This window comes from Urocitellus parryii, chromosome 6, assembly GCF_045843805.1.
Source record: "Urocitellus parryii isolate mUroPar1 chromosome 6, mUroPar1.hap1, whole genome shotgun sequence".
Taxonomy (NCBI): domain Eukaryota; kingdom Metazoa; phylum Chordata; class Mammalia; order Rodentia; family Sciuridae; genus Urocitellus; species Urocitellus parryii.
Window position 1 is genome coordinate 15,491,135 of NC_135536.1, and position 17,939 is coordinate 15,509,073.

The 17,939-nt window shown below is 44.1% G+C and overlaps 1 protein-coding gene across 1 annotated transcript in view; it reads left to right on the top strand.

Annotated features, from left to right (window-relative positions):
• Window positions 1-17,939, top strand: part of Foxn3 (forkhead box N3) — a 384,721-nt gene that overhangs the window by 109,449 nt on the left and 257,333 nt on the right. Inside the window, exon 2 of the mRNA XM_026394242.2 lies at window positions 1,962-2,064. The gene's annotated coding sequence lies outside the window, so the exon portion shown is untranslated. The remainder of the gene's footprint in view (window positions 1-1,961; window positions 2,065-17,939) is intronic.

Sequence of the window (17,939 nt, forward strand, 5' to 3'; positions counted from 1 at the left end):
GTCTCAGCTGGTGAAACAGCAGAGCTGGGATAAGCAAGCAGATATTGCCACTTCTGCACCAGCTTCGTTTCAAAGGCTTGGTGTGACATGTAAAACATTATCAGAGTCCCATCCATCATCTTACCAACATCAGGAAATAAGGCATCTATGTATATTAATTGTCTAGAAGCAAAAGCCCTAACTTCTTGATCATGAAAAGCATCTTTTCTCCAACTGAAGATGTCCCTTGTTAGTTCAACTTTTGGAGGAGACTCAGGCCCACCGCTATCAACTGAAGTTATTTTATAAACTTAAAACTGAGATGGCCTCAGGGGTTTTTTATGTGTGGTAACATTTTGCCCCTTTGCAGAATAGCCTAGGGCTACTGTGACATCCGCATTCTTGTGCCTACTTCAAACTTTTCTTTTGTGTTCTTCCTCCTGGTCAGTCCTTCAGCCCTGTGGATCCTTGAAGCAGTTGAGAATCTCCATTCTGGAAAACACAGTGTGAAAGTGCACTGGATATAGAAATCCTTAAGTCACCTAGTATACCAGACAGGAGTTTTTCCAAAGATAAGCATCAGTGCAGGCTGGTGATCTTACACAAGAAAGAAGCTACAGGTCCAGCTTTGACGCCCCTGTGTTTGGAAGTAAACTCATCTCTCTCAGATCACCTTCAGATTTCTCAAGTATCAGCCAGACCTGGTTACTCCACATCCCAGGGACTCTCATGCTTCAGCTGTTGCCTGTTCCTGCCTGTCCCTATCTGTCCCAGTTTTAAGACCCATTATTACTGTCATAGTCTTCATGACATTTTCCCTTTTACCATAAACTCCCACCCCAACCAGAGACAAATGTGCCTCTGAAACCCTCTAACCAGTAGACAAAACCATGTTGTGATACTTGAACGTCTTGGAGGGACTTCATCTCCTTCGTCTCTGACTCTTCCTCCTTCCCAGTTCCTTGCTCAATATTTCATTTTTAATTGGCACATAAACATGAAATAGAATAGGGTAATTTTACTTTTCAACAACAGGTTAATACATTTGAAGGAGTGGATCACTGAATGTCCTGAGGCATATTGGAATCACGTGCAAAAAAAAAAAAAAAAAACCAGATTTCTGGGCTTCATGACCAGATTTTCTCATTTGGTGAAACCTGGGTTGAGGCTTAAAATTTGCAGGTCCAGCAAGCTCTTGAGTGATGTCAATGCTGCTTCTTCAGGGATCATAGTTTGAGAATCACTGATCCAATGAATATGTTATTCCTAACATTCTCTTACTCATGATCATAGGATAATACCATTCTTTTCATTGGAGAGTTTATTGATTTATCATCCTTGAAGCCTGGACCAAAAAAAAAAAAAAAAAACCCAAAACCTTCCATCAGAAATTATTACACGATCTTTCTCTTGTACCAATTTTCTTATTTTGCAATGTATCAGTTAACTGTGGCTCAATCACTGCCGCCCATTCACTGAGCTCATCTCCGGGACGATAGCCAGAGTAATTGCATTTTACAACAGAGTTGAGGGTCATTGACTTTGTACCTGTGTCCATGGTTTACCAAATAGACAGAGGCTGGTCCATGGGGTGGAGCATTGGTCTCGAATGCTTGTTGGTGCGTCGATGTCTTCCTCTGGATGGACGTGTGTTTCAGAAGCAGCTGTAGTGAAGGAAAATGATCTCACGGATGTCTCACTGGCAGTCCTACCGAAATCAAATGATCTTACGATGTCTATGGCATGTATTTTCAAATTTCTGGGTCCTCTTATGCCCTATGAGGCAGTTTCAAAAACACTCCATCCTGAAAGCTTCGGTGCTTCAATAACTATCCAAGAAATAAAGAGGTTCTGTGGCAATTGACTTTTTCACTGAAGTGTGTCATTTTCCAGGGTCGGGCCACAGAGGACATCCATTGTGGTTGTGAGGGCTCTCTGCTCCTCTCCTCTAATTCTGTCTTCCTTTTCTTCCTCTCCACCAGCCTCTAGAAGCATCCTGTCATGATGATGGAGGCCCCTTCGTCCTTTCTGTGACGGGAGCTGGAGCGATGCTGACCTCGGTTTTCTGGACCCATTTGGACTCAGGTAATCACACTCTGCTTCCCTTCCCCATTTCTGCACCTTACATGGGTTTACATCGAACAAACGAAACTCCAAAGCTATATCTAAATGCAAATGCAAAATTGATTGTTTCTCCATTCATTGGTATCTTCCCCTCCTCCCCTCAATCTTCTTAATGATCAGTTCATGCAGCTGATCAGACTGACAATGTGGTCAATCCAATTTAGGCATTAAGATGATTGAAAACATTGAATCACATCTTTACTTAAAATTCTGGTGTGTTTGTAGATGCACAAAGCAACCGAAACATCACTGGGAATTTTCATGTAGAAACTACTGTAGTGCCTCTAAATTATCTCCTTTCCCAGAATACTATGTTTAATTGTAGCAATCTTTCTAATGGTTTGTACCTTTTAGTTGCATTCAATAAGTATTATTGAATATCTGTTGTGTGTTCTTGGGACAGATGAGGATTAAAAAAAAAAATAAAAGTACAGAGCTTGGGATATAGCTCAGTTGGTAGAGTGATTGCCTCACGTGCACAAGGCCCTGGGTTCAATCCCCAGCACACACACACACACAAAAAAAAGCACAAGGCTGGTTCCTATCCTCAAGCAGCTCACAGTCTTACAGAAAACTCTCAACTTGATCATGAGAAAATGGCACCTGGTGGGGCTTAGCTTAGGGCAGCGCTGTGCACTAACTATCACCCACTGCTCCAGGGAATTGAGAGATTTCCAGGATTGGGGTTGAAATAATTAGGGAAGAAGTCAAGGAACAGGGAGGACCTCAGTAGCTTTGTGGCTATGCATTTGGCCAGGCAGCTGGAAGAGGATGACATGGCACTTTGATGGGAGGACACCCTGTGGGCCTTGGTGGTGTCCCTGATCCTCTGCCTCAGCCAGAGCCAGACTCCCCTTTCAGGTTTGTGTCCCATAAGGATCCTGGAGTAGAGCCATTGGGGAGACCTACCTGGAGGGGCCTTGGCTGACAGTGTCTTTCGAGAGACAGTGGCCACTATGGCGTAGCTCTGGCTTGGCTTCTGCCTTGCTGGTCTTCTCTGCTCCTCTGAACCTGCCTACACCCTGCCTCTATTATTTGCTCTTCTCATACACACCTGACTCCCTTCCTCCGGGTGCTGTGTGGCATGCCTGGCTTGGCAGGTCCCCAGGATGAACCACAGGCTGAGTGAGATCAGCACCTGGCACTCACCTGTGTGATTCTGAGCAGGGAAGTGGAGTTGGAGAGTAGACAGCATAAGCCAAGAATATGAGTTTGTACCTTGGGATGCAGAGTGTCTCTTGAAAGCTCTGAAATCCCAAAGTCAAGGAGGGTATCAAGGCCAAAGCTGGAACACAGTTTTATATGGGGAACAAGATGCATTGGTTAAGTTGGGGATGGAGCAGTAAATCCTGCCCACAACTGGCTCTTTTCCAGTGTTGCTTTTTGTCCATCTAGGTAAGGCAGTAGTGGCTTCTGCTGCCCTGGGTTTTAAAGCTGCTACTGAGAGTGGTCAACCAACATTCCTTCTCTTCCTGTCACACTGTACTCTGACCACACTGCACCTTCCTGAGCATGCCCAAGAGCCCAAGCCCTCCCTGCCTGGGGAGTGTGGCCTCCTAGAACCACATCCCTGGTCAGCAGCCAGCAGGCAGTGGAAGAACTAGAATAACAACAGTATTTGTGCCCTCCTCCCCCTGAACTGATTGCCCCAGAGTCTTGCCACATCCCTTCTAAACCTGGGCCAGGGGTCAGTAAACTACATTCAGTCCCTGGGCCAAGGACAGCCCATGGCCTCTTGTTGCATGGCAGATAACCTAAGAAGGGTTTTTGCATTTCTAAATGGTTGGAAAAAAAATTAAAAAGAAAACTAAAATTTTGTACCTCATAAGAATTCTATGGAATTCAGATTTCAGCATCTAAACTTTTATTGGAACACAGCTATGATCATCATTTCTGAATAATCAATGGCCACTTTTGTATTACAATGACGGAATCACATAGTTACAACAGAAACCATAAACTATCAGGCCTTTTACATAGGAAGTTTGCTAACCCCTGACCTGAGTAATTGTGTGCCATAAGCATTTGCAAAATTAGAGGTTGGGGACTTGTCTCCCATTAAGAGAACAGAATTGAACTAGGTATAGGGGCACACGTCTATAATCCCAGAGAAGCTCACGTCTATAATCCTGTGAATCTCAGACCCAAGGATCAAAAGTTTGAGGCCAGCCTTGGCAACTCAAAGAGACCCTGACTTAAAATAAAAAACAAAAAGATCCTGGGGACATAGCTCAGTGGTTCAATCCCCAGTACCACAAAGAAAATAAGGGGGGAAAAATGAAAAAAGGATTGAAGAATGAAGGGGATTAAAATAGGAAAGAGAGAAAGGGAGGGACTTTTAGAGTGATATTGGATATTGATCACACTCCAGTTGCATTTTTCCACTTATCTCTTAAACTTTCAATTAAATTTAATCTATCATCGAGGTCACCTCATCTTAGGAACTCACATATGTCCGTCATATCTTTAAATGAGGCATCCAGGCTTCTTGGATTAACCTAGCAAGTGAGCCCCAAATGAAAACAGATCATATACATTAGGCATTTTACTTTTTTTTTTAGGCACTGGATGTGAGCTATTTCATTTTAAACCAAATAGATATTTGGTTTTAAATCAAGTAATCATTGAAGGTTTACCATAAACAAGCTATGACATTTGAACTTGGCAACATTTAACATTTTTTCCCACCCACTACAATTTTATGATTCTGCTGAATGAAAACTATGTTAAAAGTTGGAGAAATGAGTTCTAATCTTACTAACTGGCTGAGACAGGAAAGTTTCCAGGATCTTAGGATAGAAACTATCTCCCAAATCTCAGGGGTTTAATACAACAAAATAGAAGCATGTTTTATTTTCTCTAGAATTAAGGAAGTAATGAAGAACTACTTTTTGAATATCAGAACTGAATTCATATACGCAAGTTCAAATCTGGCCAGGTTGACCTCAGCTTGCTGGGGAAGATATTGTCTAGAAAATCACCGTAAGTACCCAAGAGTTCTGGATGCTTAACCACTGAACCACATCCCCAGCCATTTTTATATTTTATTTTGAGTAAGAGCCTTGCTGAATTGCTGAGGCTTGCTTTGAACTTGTCATCCTCCTGCCTCAGCCTCCAAAGCTGCTGGGATTACAGGCATGAGCCACCATGCCTGGCTGAGAGTTCTGATTTTGATAAGACTTTCTCATTCGCCTTGCCTCAGACCTGGGAAATCTCAATGCTGTCTATCATCAGAGCATTTATGATACTACAAGCAGCTTAAAGCAAGTTTCTCAAACATTAATGATCAAACAAAATCACATGGGGAATATTGTTAAAATGCAGATTCTGATAGGAAGTCTGGATTGGTAATTGAGATTTTGCATTTCTGACAAGCTCCCAGGTGAGGCATCGGCCAGGTACTATGTCATATACATTGCTGGTTCCAGACAACATGTAGCAAGGGCTTAAGCTTCAGTGGTTCTCAAATGTGGTAACTGGATCCGCAGCATCACCATGGAAACTATGGTACAAGTTAGGGATGTGAGTTCTAATTGCATTAACTGGCTGATCCAGGGAAGGCTATGGGATACAAGGTGAAAAGTACATCCCAAACCTCAGGGGATTAGCTCCACCAATGAGTGGGCCACTTTCCCACTCTTCTGAGTTGGGTTGTGTCACTGGTTCCCTTGCTCCAGCGTTTGAGGGCTGTAAGCCCCTTGCATCTTATGATAGCTATGTTTCTAGCTATGTTTCTGAACGTGACTTCCTGGCCGCTACAACACGTGAAAAAAAAAAAAAAAAAAAGGAGTCAAGAATTTACACCCATTCTTAAATGCTTTGGACCAAAATGGACTCAAGGGCTCTTCTACACCACAGTTCATTGACCAAGGCTGACTTTTTCTTTCTGTCCATTCCCATCACTCCTTACCCTGGCATGTTCAAGGGCAGCTTGTTTTAAAACTGGGCACTGCATTTTACATGGAGAACAAATTTTAGTTGAAGCCTAGGATGGAGTAAAACCCTAGCCATTGAAGACCTGTCACGTGTTGAGCTGTTAATCCAGACAGATGCTGTCCCCACACTAACAAGCAGGAGAGATTGAGTTCAAGGGGTTTATTTACAACTCTTTATTTAAAAGAGAAAAGAAGGGGGCTGGGTTGTGGCTCAGTGGTAGAGTGCTTGCCTGGCATGTGTAAGGCTCTGGGTTCTATCCCCAGCACCACATAAAACTAAATAAACAAAATAAAGGTATTGTGTCCATCTACAACTAAAAATATTTTTGAGAGAGAGAGAGAAAGAAATGGAAAGAAAGAAAAATACCAACTACAACCAAAGAGCAAGGTGCCTGTAAAATAATACTAAACAAAAAAGCTATCTACTCGCAAGGCTATGTATTGTAATTTCCCTGGTTTCCAGCCCTTCTAATCAGTGTTCAAAACTGAACCCATGGAATCAAAGGGAACGGTGGCTGGAAAATGAGCCAAACATAGTCATCTATTGCATTGCTTGCTTCAGGAAACAACCACCCCCCCCCAGAAAATTATACTTGTGGTTTCTAAATGTACAAAGAAAACGAAAGGAATTCCATTATGAAAGAAAGATTAGATGGAAATTTCTAATCCTGTCTCATAAACAATATAGGAATAACTTTAAAATATTCTGCTTTAAGCATGCATTTAATTTGTGCTCTGGGAACCAAATAATGTTGCCAAGATAAAACATTCTAATAATGATTTATGTAAATTTATTTGTACAAAGTAATGGTGTAGTTGCCTATAGCAAATTGCTTGGAATATGAAATGACATTTATGAGGTCTTTTTTTTTTTCCCTCCTCTGAATGAATACAATGGAGTAAATGAGATACACAGGAAAAAAAAAAAATGTTCAAAATGGAGTCTGATGCAGAGATAGCCGGACAGGTTACAGAGTGTGAGCAGTCAACAGACCCAATTCAATATGGTTTCCTTTGAGGTTCTCATGATTTAAATCATTGTTAGACGACAGCGTCTTGGAAGGCTGGCACCCTATATTTCAGTGATCATGAACTGCTCAGATGCCAAAGCTCTTTAAGAACAGCCAGTGACATCTCCTGTCCTGATAGCCCTGACCGTTAGTTCCCTTTCAACATGGGGTATGAACAAACCAGAGGTAATTGAAATAGAGCAATTAATCTCAGTTCCTAGTTACTTATTACCAAGGAAAGTTATGTCGGAGTCATAAATGGGGTCCAAATGTTGAAAAAACAAACCAAACTTCTGAAGACTGATTCATAGCCCTACAGGCATTTTCCTAGTTAGCAATTTTGATAACGCTCTAGTGTCTCTGGGAAATATTTAATTAAATGGAGACCCCCACACCTGTAACGGAGAGAGCTTCTGGGTACATACTTGGGCTTTATACACGACCACTGTAGCTTTCCATAATCTCCACTATGTGGGGAAGGTATGGCATGAACAACTTTGTCTTAGCAGGTATTTTAATTTTTCCACAAAGTATTTTTACCATCACACTTGGTTGTCACGATCATTTTTGTGATAAGAGTTTGTATTCTATATATCAGGAAATGAAGGGCCATAGAAGTCACAGAGTAACATATGGGAAGAGTAGGGGGATAGCTTCTACACCAGCGTTTGTCCCACCATCCCAGTTTCAGGAGACATGAGGTTTTTGTGAATCTGGAGAGCTGACTTGACTTTAAACAAGTTTAGAGGGGTTTTTTAAATTTTATTTTATTTTAATTAGATATATATGACAGCAGAATGTATTTTGATTCATTGTACACAACTGCAGCACAACTTTTCATTTCTCTGGTTGTACATGATGTCGCATCACCCCATACGTACAGTCACACATGTCCCTAGGGTAATAATGTCATGCTCTTGGATAGGCAAAATTAATATTGTCAAATGGCCGTACTACCCAAGGCGCTATACAGATTCAATGTCATGCCAATTAAAATTCCAACACTCCTCCTTATGGAAATAGAAAAGGCAATCATGGGAAAAGTAAGCTCAGAGTCTTAGTTCTCTGGGACCATTAGGAGTCGCACCCGCTGTCCCAGGAGTGTGTGTGTGTGTGGGGGGGGGTAGTGAATGGAGTGGAAGGACTTTGCAGTGGAATCCTCAGCTTCCTTGAGGTCAAGGGCTAAAGTCAGAGCTCTCAAGAGGGGTGGAAAAACTACACAGGGTTTTCAAGCTCAATGAAACCAGCACTGACCTCCAGGTAAGGGGGTGGCCTGGGTTTTCAGCAGCACCATAAAGCTCAGGGACTTGAAAAGCTGTGGCTTTTTACAGGGTTGGGTTCAATGAAGGGGCCCGAGACCCCCTGGAAGGGCTGTGGCTGCCAGAAGAGTCTATCAGTCATCTTTTTAGTTCCCAGTTCTTCTGCCTCCTGGGCATGATTTCTGAACCTCCATTTCCCCATCTGTAAAATAGGGACAATGATATTTACTTTATAGAGGTGGAATGAGAATTAAGTAATTCTTATAAAGGTCTTGACACGGCGCTTGGCAGAGAGTAAGCACTCCTTCTGTGGTACTGCGTGATCCAGACTAATGAGATTAAAATATATCTCTAGTTTAACTGAAAATTGATTAAAAGATCAACTGGTCCAAGGCAGTTGTTTCTGTGTACCAAAAGATAGCAAGGTGAAAATGAGAATTAATTTACTTGTTCATTCAACAAACAGCGGGAGGTGTTGAAGACCCTTTGTAAACTGTTTACAAGGGATGCAGAGGCCAGATAGTCTGTCTTGAGGGATAGGGCGCTTGTCTGATTAGTTTATGTCTGACTCAGGGTTTTCCCCTCCCATTATTCTCTTCAATGTTATTATGATTGACATAACAAAAATTGAGTAGATGCCCATTGACACATGGCAAATGGGCACCATGCAGCCACTTTAATATACATGCTCTTTGTCTTCCAAGAATTCAGAAATTAAGCTCTTCTAAATCCTTGTTTGTTGCTGCAAGCCCTGGTCCTGGCACAGAGCTGGTAGTCATCCTGGCTAATTGGAAATTCGGTTTGAGATGGATGGATGGATGGATGGATAAAAAGTCTGGTCTTTGACTCCTTCTGCTGCTTCTGCCTGCACAAGAAAGCATTCTCATTCTTTGCAGATGTGTTCTTGGCCCTTGTAGGCAGGCCTCAAGGCTGAGAGTGTGAACACACCCTTTTGGTAGAAATCATCTCCATTAGAAGCATATATACTTCTTATCAAGGATTGAAATGAATCCTATGTAGAATGTGTTGATTTTTTTTTTCCGAGATGGCTATATAACACCTTAGAAAAGGTGTTTCACATAAATTCTCTGAAGGAAGATAAGGAAATATAAAGCATTCTCAAGTGAAAGGAAAAATAAGTACTAATTTTCAGATGGGGATCCAGGGCATAGCTCAGTTGTTGAATACTTGCCTGGCATGCACAAGGCCCTGGGTTTGTTCCCCAGCACCCCCAACTCCCACCCCTACAGATTGGGAATCCATTCTGTTCAATTTCAGAATTTCCCAGATACCCAGGAGCCCTTGTATGGAAGGCAGAGGGAGTTCCAAGGTGCCCTGCTTGAGCTGATGGCTAACCGTACATCCAATAAATATGCCTAGATAAGTGTTTGAAAACAGTTTTTCTCTAATCTATGGCAACATGAAAAAAAATAAACTCAACATAGTGAGTGCAGTATCATTACCTGGCAAAATAAAAAATTGGAATTTGTACACCTGACCCCAAACTACAGTCATGTGGCACGTTAACAGTGTTTTGATCAGTAACATTCAATGGATCAATGTCCCATAAGATTATCATGCAGCTGAAAAATTCCTATTGCTTAGCATTTTTACTATACCAAATTTTCTATGTTTAGATATGTTTAAATACAGAAATACCATTGTGCTACAGTTGCCTAAAGGATTCAGTGTGTTAACATGCTCTGTAAGTCTGTAGCCTAGGAGCCACAGCTACACAGTAGATTTACCGTGTGGTTGGTGCTACCATCTGGGTTTGTGTAAGTACACTCTGTGATGTTCACACAAGGACAATAGCCTAATGAATATATCGCTGTCATAATGTAACTGTATTTTTGAAATCCTGTTGCTGTGTGAAATCAAGATCTGGGTACCCTTGGGCTCTCTTACCTCTTCTCTTGGGTGCCATTCACCCCTCCTTCTCTAACCTCCCTACTGGCTCTTTCTACCCATTAGCAGAGGTCCAAAGCCTATGGGTTATCCTTCTTATTAAAAAGAAGATTAGCAAGCATTAGAGACATACCAGCAATTAAGACTTTCCGCCTGGTTTACAAAAGGGGGAATGCATTGGAAAAGATGAGCAGGCGTCTGTTGATAGCGCTCTGGGTTACGAATGTTGATTCACACATTATCTCCTGAGGGAATCTGATGTTAGGCTTCCTTGCTATGGACAATGTGATATTGAGCCAACTGACCAGCATGATGCCATTCACATGTGGATTTCTGTGTCACACTGATTTCACTCTCATTCTGGTGTGGGCATACAAACACCCAGAATGGATATTTGAGCATTAACCTGGGTCTGAGTCGTGTGGATTCAAACTCATAACTGCTCAGTGTTCCAACAGTGGTAGCATTGAATTAGTGCAAGTGAGAGCATCTGGGTGTAGCAGGATGGAATTAGGATCTGAGAAACTACTGGAAGTCAGAGCAGGGACCTCTTCTAGGGAGTCTGAAGAGGAAGGGCTATTTCAAAGTTGATAACTCCTGCAAGAGCGCAAACTTCAAGTTGGTCTACTTAATAAGACAAATATGTCATAAAGGAGAGAGGACTTTGGAAAGGGCATATCACTCCAAAGCCCAGCCAAATGACCTCTGAACAGTTGGACTTTAAACAAACACTGGGGCCCTAGTACAAGATGTGTTTGTTTCTGAGATGAACATATCTGATAGCTAGCAGTGTGCGCCTGTTCCTATCATGTTATTCCTGCTGGGAGCAAAGCAACTTTACCTGCCTTTGACTCCCCCATGCCCCACGACTACCAGAGGATACATTACCTCGCAGTGACACACAGTTTTCCAAGTGAATAAAAAGAGGCAGGGAATTGTCATTGCGGCATAGGAGGATCTGAATTACTCACCAATTAGAATTTAATCAGTTTTCCCTGTGATTACCTTGATCCAGTGAATGGACAGATTTTTTTCCTGAACCAGTTGGGTAAACTGGTAAATTAGGCACTAAGTTAGGTAAGAGGACTGTATGATTCTTGAATGCTCCATCAGAGGCTTTCTTGGGTGAATAAGGGAATTGCCTGCTCACCGCTCATTTAGAGTGGCACACGGCTCTGTCATAGGTAGCTAGCAGCTTGATAAACACTTCTAAATAGTGGTGGCTTATGTTCATTGAAACATATAGCTTTATCCCCCACATGAAAGTAACTGAAATGTTAGTTATGATAATTTATTGCTGTCTATATAGATTCACGTAATGCATCTGGAAATATACAGACCTATACATGCATGTATGTATGTATAAACAAGTAAATTAGGTCATTCATAGGATTTCTTGTCTCCTTATGATATAGATATACCTTAATTACCACCGTGATATACCAGTTCTATTTTTATACTGTTCAATCTCCACTTCTTTCTTAGTTCTTCTACCTGGGACACAAATATAGCCCCTGGACGTCTATGTGCTTAACTGAACAAAAAATGTCAACAAGCTGCTATTTATTTTATTAAACAGCTTGAGCAGAGATGTTTGGTCTGATTGCCGGAAATTGTTAGCTTATCACTGAACTGCCCTGATGATTCTTATTATTCAATTTGCATTGCTTACAATAATAATTATTACTCCATAAAAGACCATGATGCTTTTATTTGTACAGTGCTTTCATTAATAATTTAATTGATGATTACATCCAAGTGGTTCTGCCACATATACATCAAGGGACTTAGAAACTGGCCCTGGGAACCTTGGGTAATCAGAATGCAGATGTCAGTTATAAGGCTTGGGGTAAGAATGGGGTGGTAGGAAGGACATTTGGCCATGACATTCATTTGGGTTTTGTGTGTGTGTGTGTGTGTGTGGTACTGAGGTACCAGGGGTACTCTACTACTGAACTACATCCTCAGCCCTTTTAAAAAATTTTATTTTGAGACACAGTCTTGCTAAGTTGCCCAGTCTGGCCTTGAACTTGTGGCCTTCCTACCTCATCTTCTTGGGTTGATGGGATTACATATGAGCGCCCCATGTCTGGCCCCCAACTGGTTATTTACATCCCCTCCCCCATATTTATTACTGAACATTCTATTGATTCACTGGTTGTGACTCTGATCTGGTAGTTTTAACCTAAGAAACTAGATCTTGGTATAGTTATTTCGGTCACTAAAATGGCTAGGTTGGTACTGATTTATAAGTGAAAAAAGTAATAGTGGCTAAAACAATAAATCTAACCTGAAATGATTGAATCAGTGGGTTCGCGTAAATAGCCTCTGTCCGTGGGGCCTGTTCTGCAGAATGATGAAGGTTTTATCGGCTTAGCTGATTCTCCCGGCAGCATCGCAGCTGTGTGAGACGTATATGTTTCAATATATCTTGCTATAGAAAAACTTACCTTGTGGATTTTTTGAGCATAGGGCAGCACTACAAGTTTTGTCCTAACCTTACGCTTAATCTATTATGTAAAATGATGAATTGAAATGTACCTTTAAAAGCACGAGATAATGGGGTTGAACCTGACTCTGGTGGGTATCAAGCAAATAGAAGATTTTCAGGTGGTCAACCCAGCCTGACTTCCAGGGGGATGAACACACCTGTTGGTTAAGATTGTCATGGAGGGAACTTTTCACATCAGATGGTCATTTGTGAAAAGGATGGCCTTCTCCTTACTGGGGACAATGTTTTTGGAGTGGGTTTTACTGGCTGGCCTTTGCACCTGGCAACATATTCCCTGGGCTCAGGAAAGGAATCAGGGGTAAATTAACCTCAGAGAGGGGTTATGGGGATGGCTATAGAGCTCCTTTCAGAATTTACCTTCCAGAACGGAGTTTGCCTTCTCATAATTAAAAAGCACATCTACACCTTTAAAAAAAAATAGCTGAGTTCCTGAGATAGGGAAACTCTATAGGTGTACAAACTATTTTAATTTAACAATCAACTATTAATTACTAATTTGGAAGAAGAAAGTCACTTCCTGGTGCCCAAGTTGTGCATCTGTGCCACTCAAGCTTGACTGGGTTATGGGGTAACAGACAATCTCCAAAACTCAGTGACATAAAATAATGACATTTTAATTCTTCTTTGTTGTCCCTACCTGTTGGAGTTTGGCTGGGGACTGTGCCCATGTTATCCTTGTTCTCATCCCTGAATGGAGGCAGAGGGGACATTCCCACCCCCGTGGCTGACGGAAAGGAGATCATGGTGAAGCATGAACTGGTTCCTACAGCTGTCCATAGTGACAGGTTTCATTGGCCAGTGCTAGTCACATGAAGGTAGGTCGGGAAGTGTAATATAACTGGAGAGACCTGAAATATTTATGGTGTCTTCAGTACCTGCCTTCGATGTTAGAGATAGAACTCTAGCAACCTAGCTCGGCTGAGGCAATCGAGAACTGAGGAGAGAATTTCTTGCATCCACCTGAGGAAGATGGAGCCGTCTCTTAAAGTAGGGGTGCTTCATCTCTTTAGTGCCATCCTTCTAGGGGCTGGGCCTGGGCTCTAGCTCACCCCAATCTCCATTTCACACTCGGGTATCAGCCACCGAGCCAGGCCTTCAGCATGCTTGTTATGCACACAACAAGGGGAGTCCTCCTGTCTCCCCTTCCTGGTCAGCCAGGTGGCCGCTTCCAAGCTCCGCCTAGACAGGAACTCTGAAATGGCCACAGTTTCTTGGTTTCCCTTTCTTGGTGTTCACTCTGAATCATCTCCGTTTTTGAACTGATATGTTACATTTCATTTTTCTTAAATGTGTTCCTTCTTGCAAGGACAAGCCCTGGTTGATTTGGGGATCCATCCCTGCTTACAGCTGACTGGGATGGAAGGTTCTTTTCACTCATGACGATCAGAGAAGCTTCTGTTTTCCTTGCTTCCGTTTTCTTCTTCTTTTTTTCCCTTTTCTTTTTTGGAGGTGCAGGGGTTGAACCCGGGGCTCCTGGGTGCTAGGCAAGCGCTCTGCCACATGGTCATGCCCCCCGCCCCCGCCCCGCCAGCTCCCACCTGGTCTCTGTTTGCCTGTGTCTCCGCCACGCTGCTCCCCAACACTGGCCCAGCACCTCCCTGTTTAAAACAGGGCACTTGGGCCTGGACGTGCAATGTTGGCATAACAAGTTCCATCAGGACCTTAGTTATAGTCCTCACAGCCCAAAAAGGAATTTTTGTCTGGACAAGAGGGCCTGGCAGTGCCAGCAAATTCAGTCATCTGGAATAGAGCCACAAGTTGGGTAGGAATAAAAAGTGTCTCAGCGGACAAAGCAGTTATCTCCAAATCCTAGCACTAAACCTGAGTCCATCCTTACTTCTTTCTGTGTCTGAACACAGCCACGCCTCTGATTAGCTCCCCCCCAACCCCGCACTGGGGATGGAACCCAGGACTTGTGCATGCCAGGCAAGCACTCTGCCACCGAGCTACTCCCTTGGCCCCCTGGCCCTCCTTTATAGATGAGAACACGGAGGCATAAAGAGCTTAAATCATTTGCCGACAGCCCCGAAACTACAAATGGTAAAACAGACTTCTAGGGTTCTGGGCCCGGGGAGATAATCAATGCCTATGGTGGCGGCAGTGAGATAAGGGACAAGGTTGAGCTGTATTTAATGTTCTCGTTTGTGACAAAGTAGTAGAGAAATATGTCATAATTGTAGGACAGTTCCCTCATTCAAAGCAGCCAGTTTTGTGTTGGATTCTGGTGCGTGCTGAGAAATTCCGCCAAGCGGGGTGGCGGGGCCTGATTCTGCCAGGCGGGGGAGCTGCGGCAGTCCGGGTTAGCTGGGGTACGCGCGGGTGATTATGAAATGCATCTTTGCACAATCGAGATGAAAACCTGACTCTGCCTGTGTCACGATGATCCCTTTGGTCCTGGTGTGCGAGGTGCGGGTGGACAGCCTCAGACAGGGGCAGGCCTTGCCTGCGTCACTGAGGATCTTGCTTCCTGCGGTCCTCAGCCATCCGCCCTCTGTGGTGTCCTTTACAGTTGACATTGTCATGCGCACAACATCCTGTGCTGAAAATCATCCTTCAGGCCAGGCAGGTGTGGGTGCTGCCATGGCTGATATGGTTTGTACCTCCAAAACTCGTGGCAGTGTCGGGAGGTGGGGCCTAGGAGAGGATTAGCTAGTTAGGAGGGACTCACGCCTTTCTCTCAGGAGTTATCACCCTAGGAGAGCAGGTTTTTATCAGGTGAGTCCTCCCCTCGTGTTTGGCCTCTTCTGCACACACTTCCTTGCCCTTTGACCTTCCACCATGTTATCACACCATTGCCAGTTGCCACTGCTCTGTCCTTAGACTGCCCAGCCTTCAGAACCGTGAGCCAAGATGACCCTCTGTTCTTTATAAACTCCCCAGCCTCAGGTATTCTGACAGCAAGAGAAAGCAGACTGAAGCAGGTGCGGATCCCATCCTTTAGGTGGAGGCAGCGAGACGTAGAGGGATTTATCTGAGGTCTCTGTGCCAGTGGGTGGGGAGCCAGGGTCCATTCCCTCTGGTAGAGGGTGGTCTCACTCACCCTCATGCTACCTTGTGAATTCCTGCCTTGCTCATGCATTGGTGATGGGCGTAAGGGACAGAAGTTCATTCACTGAAGTGGATCCTTTCACTGAGCTAAGGAGCTTTGTTTCCCAGTTAAAGAAGTCCAGGGTCCCAGAAAGGGTAGAGGAGGAATGGAAAGGCACAAACCAATTCATCACACGAACCACTTGGCTCTAAGACTGGACAGAGACAGGGGTAAAAAGAACAAGAGGAAAACAGTCTTGAGCCACAGGCAGTTTGGGGACAAAGCTTTCCTTATCTGTTGTCTGTAGGCAGGAACCTTCTCTTCAGGGAAGCCCCATAGCCCTGCTTCCTGGACCAAGGGTGTGGCCGAGACTCCCCTGTTCTTGGGATTGCTGGTGTCGGGGAGGTACTCAACCTAACCCAGGCAGCCATGTGCCCCACAACCTACCCAGTGAGGAAAGAGGCAGGGGTTGGCGAAGGCGTCCAACTCTCCTCCTGGTGCTTGGGTCTGGATGTCCTACCTCGGTCCCCAACAGGAGACTGACCACTGCTTTGTCTGCACTAGCAAGGTTAGGCCCCTTGGGGACCCCTGGGTATCTGTTTTTCTCACACATACATTAAACAGCTCACAATCTCATTCATAATGTAAAAGGTTCAAATAAGATAGCTTACTGCCTTTCCCCCCGTTTGTCTCCACTGTGAATTTTGAGAAGATCCACTTCTGGAGAGGGGCTGGGAAAAACAGCCCCCCACTCTGGTTTTGCCTCAGGGTGCGCTAGCAGAGTGTCTTAGGAAGGCATTTGACAGCATCTGCCAAAATCTGTGATGCCCAGAACCAGTACGTTCATCCTTAGAAATACATCCTGTGCGTTCTTCCACCAAAATATTAAAAACTGGTGAATAAGGACTTCTTGTATTGTTTATAATAGTGACAGCAAATGGATACAGCCTCAATTTCCATCCTCAGGGGACAGTTTCAATGCACAAATGATGTATCTTGGCACACTGGGAAGCATTTCAATATGATGATATGGGAAAGGCACAAAGACGAACAGTAACAGATAATTGCAGTCATAGTCATTGAGCACCATCTCCGTTCTAAGAAATTTATGTTTTGTCTTAGTCAGCTTTACATTACTGTGAGAAATGCCTAGGATAACAATCTTAGAAAGAGCAAAGGTTTACTTCGGCTCACAATTGTGAAGGTTTCAATTGTGAGTTGGCCCTGTTCCTTCTGGACTTGTGGCGAAGCAGCCTATCATGGTGGGGACATGTGGCAGAAAGGTCTTCCACCTCATAGGAGGGAAGTGGAAAGAAGGACAGGAAGGGGCTGGTCCCAGTTTTCCCCTTCAAGGGCACATCCCTAGTGATGTCACTGTCTTCTGTAGGTCACCTCTTAAAAATTCCACCACCTCCCACTTCTTTCCTTTTATGTCTCCTCCTGCTGTTTTGCCTTTTTTTTTTAATAATATTTACATTATGTAGTCTGATTAGGTGGTTGAATCAGGGGCTAGGAAACTTTTTCTTTTCGTTTTTCTACATTTAAAAAAGTGTCAAGAAAATAATTGTGTGTCTAAGCAGAAAATGTGGACGTAACCCTCTCAGGGAGCCCCCTCCACATTAGAAATTTTGCGGTTGTGTTTATGGAGGAGCATGGACCCATTCCCGTTTCTATGATGTGTCATGAAACCATGTTCCCCGCGAGGGACGCTGCGGGCAGGTGGGAGTAGACGTGACGGACACCTGGAGCAGATGCTGCCCTTGGGCCTCACCTTCTCTGCTGGAAGCTGGCTTTTCTCCCTGGACCAGCCCTCACCCTCTTCCCCAGTGGAGTCCGTGTCCAGGCAGGTGAGAGTCACCGGGAGGGGCATGTGGGACACTGATGCCTCTGCCTGGCAGGCCCTGGCGGGCTCCAGCAGCCCCACCCCCAGCCGGGCCTTTCTGAGTTCATGATTGTCATGTTCACGAGCCACGATGTGCACCAACGGCGAACACCAACACTCGCTCACGTCAGGCATGCTGCCGTCATCCAGGTGGGGTCTGAGTGCATCCCCAAGGGCTCCCGTGCGTGCGGGAAGCTTTGTCCTCAGTGTGGCAGTGTTGGGAGGCAGTGGGACCTTTAAGAGTGGAGGCTGGTGAAAGGTCCCTGGGGGTGCCACCCTCAGAAAGAAGTCATTCTCGTGGG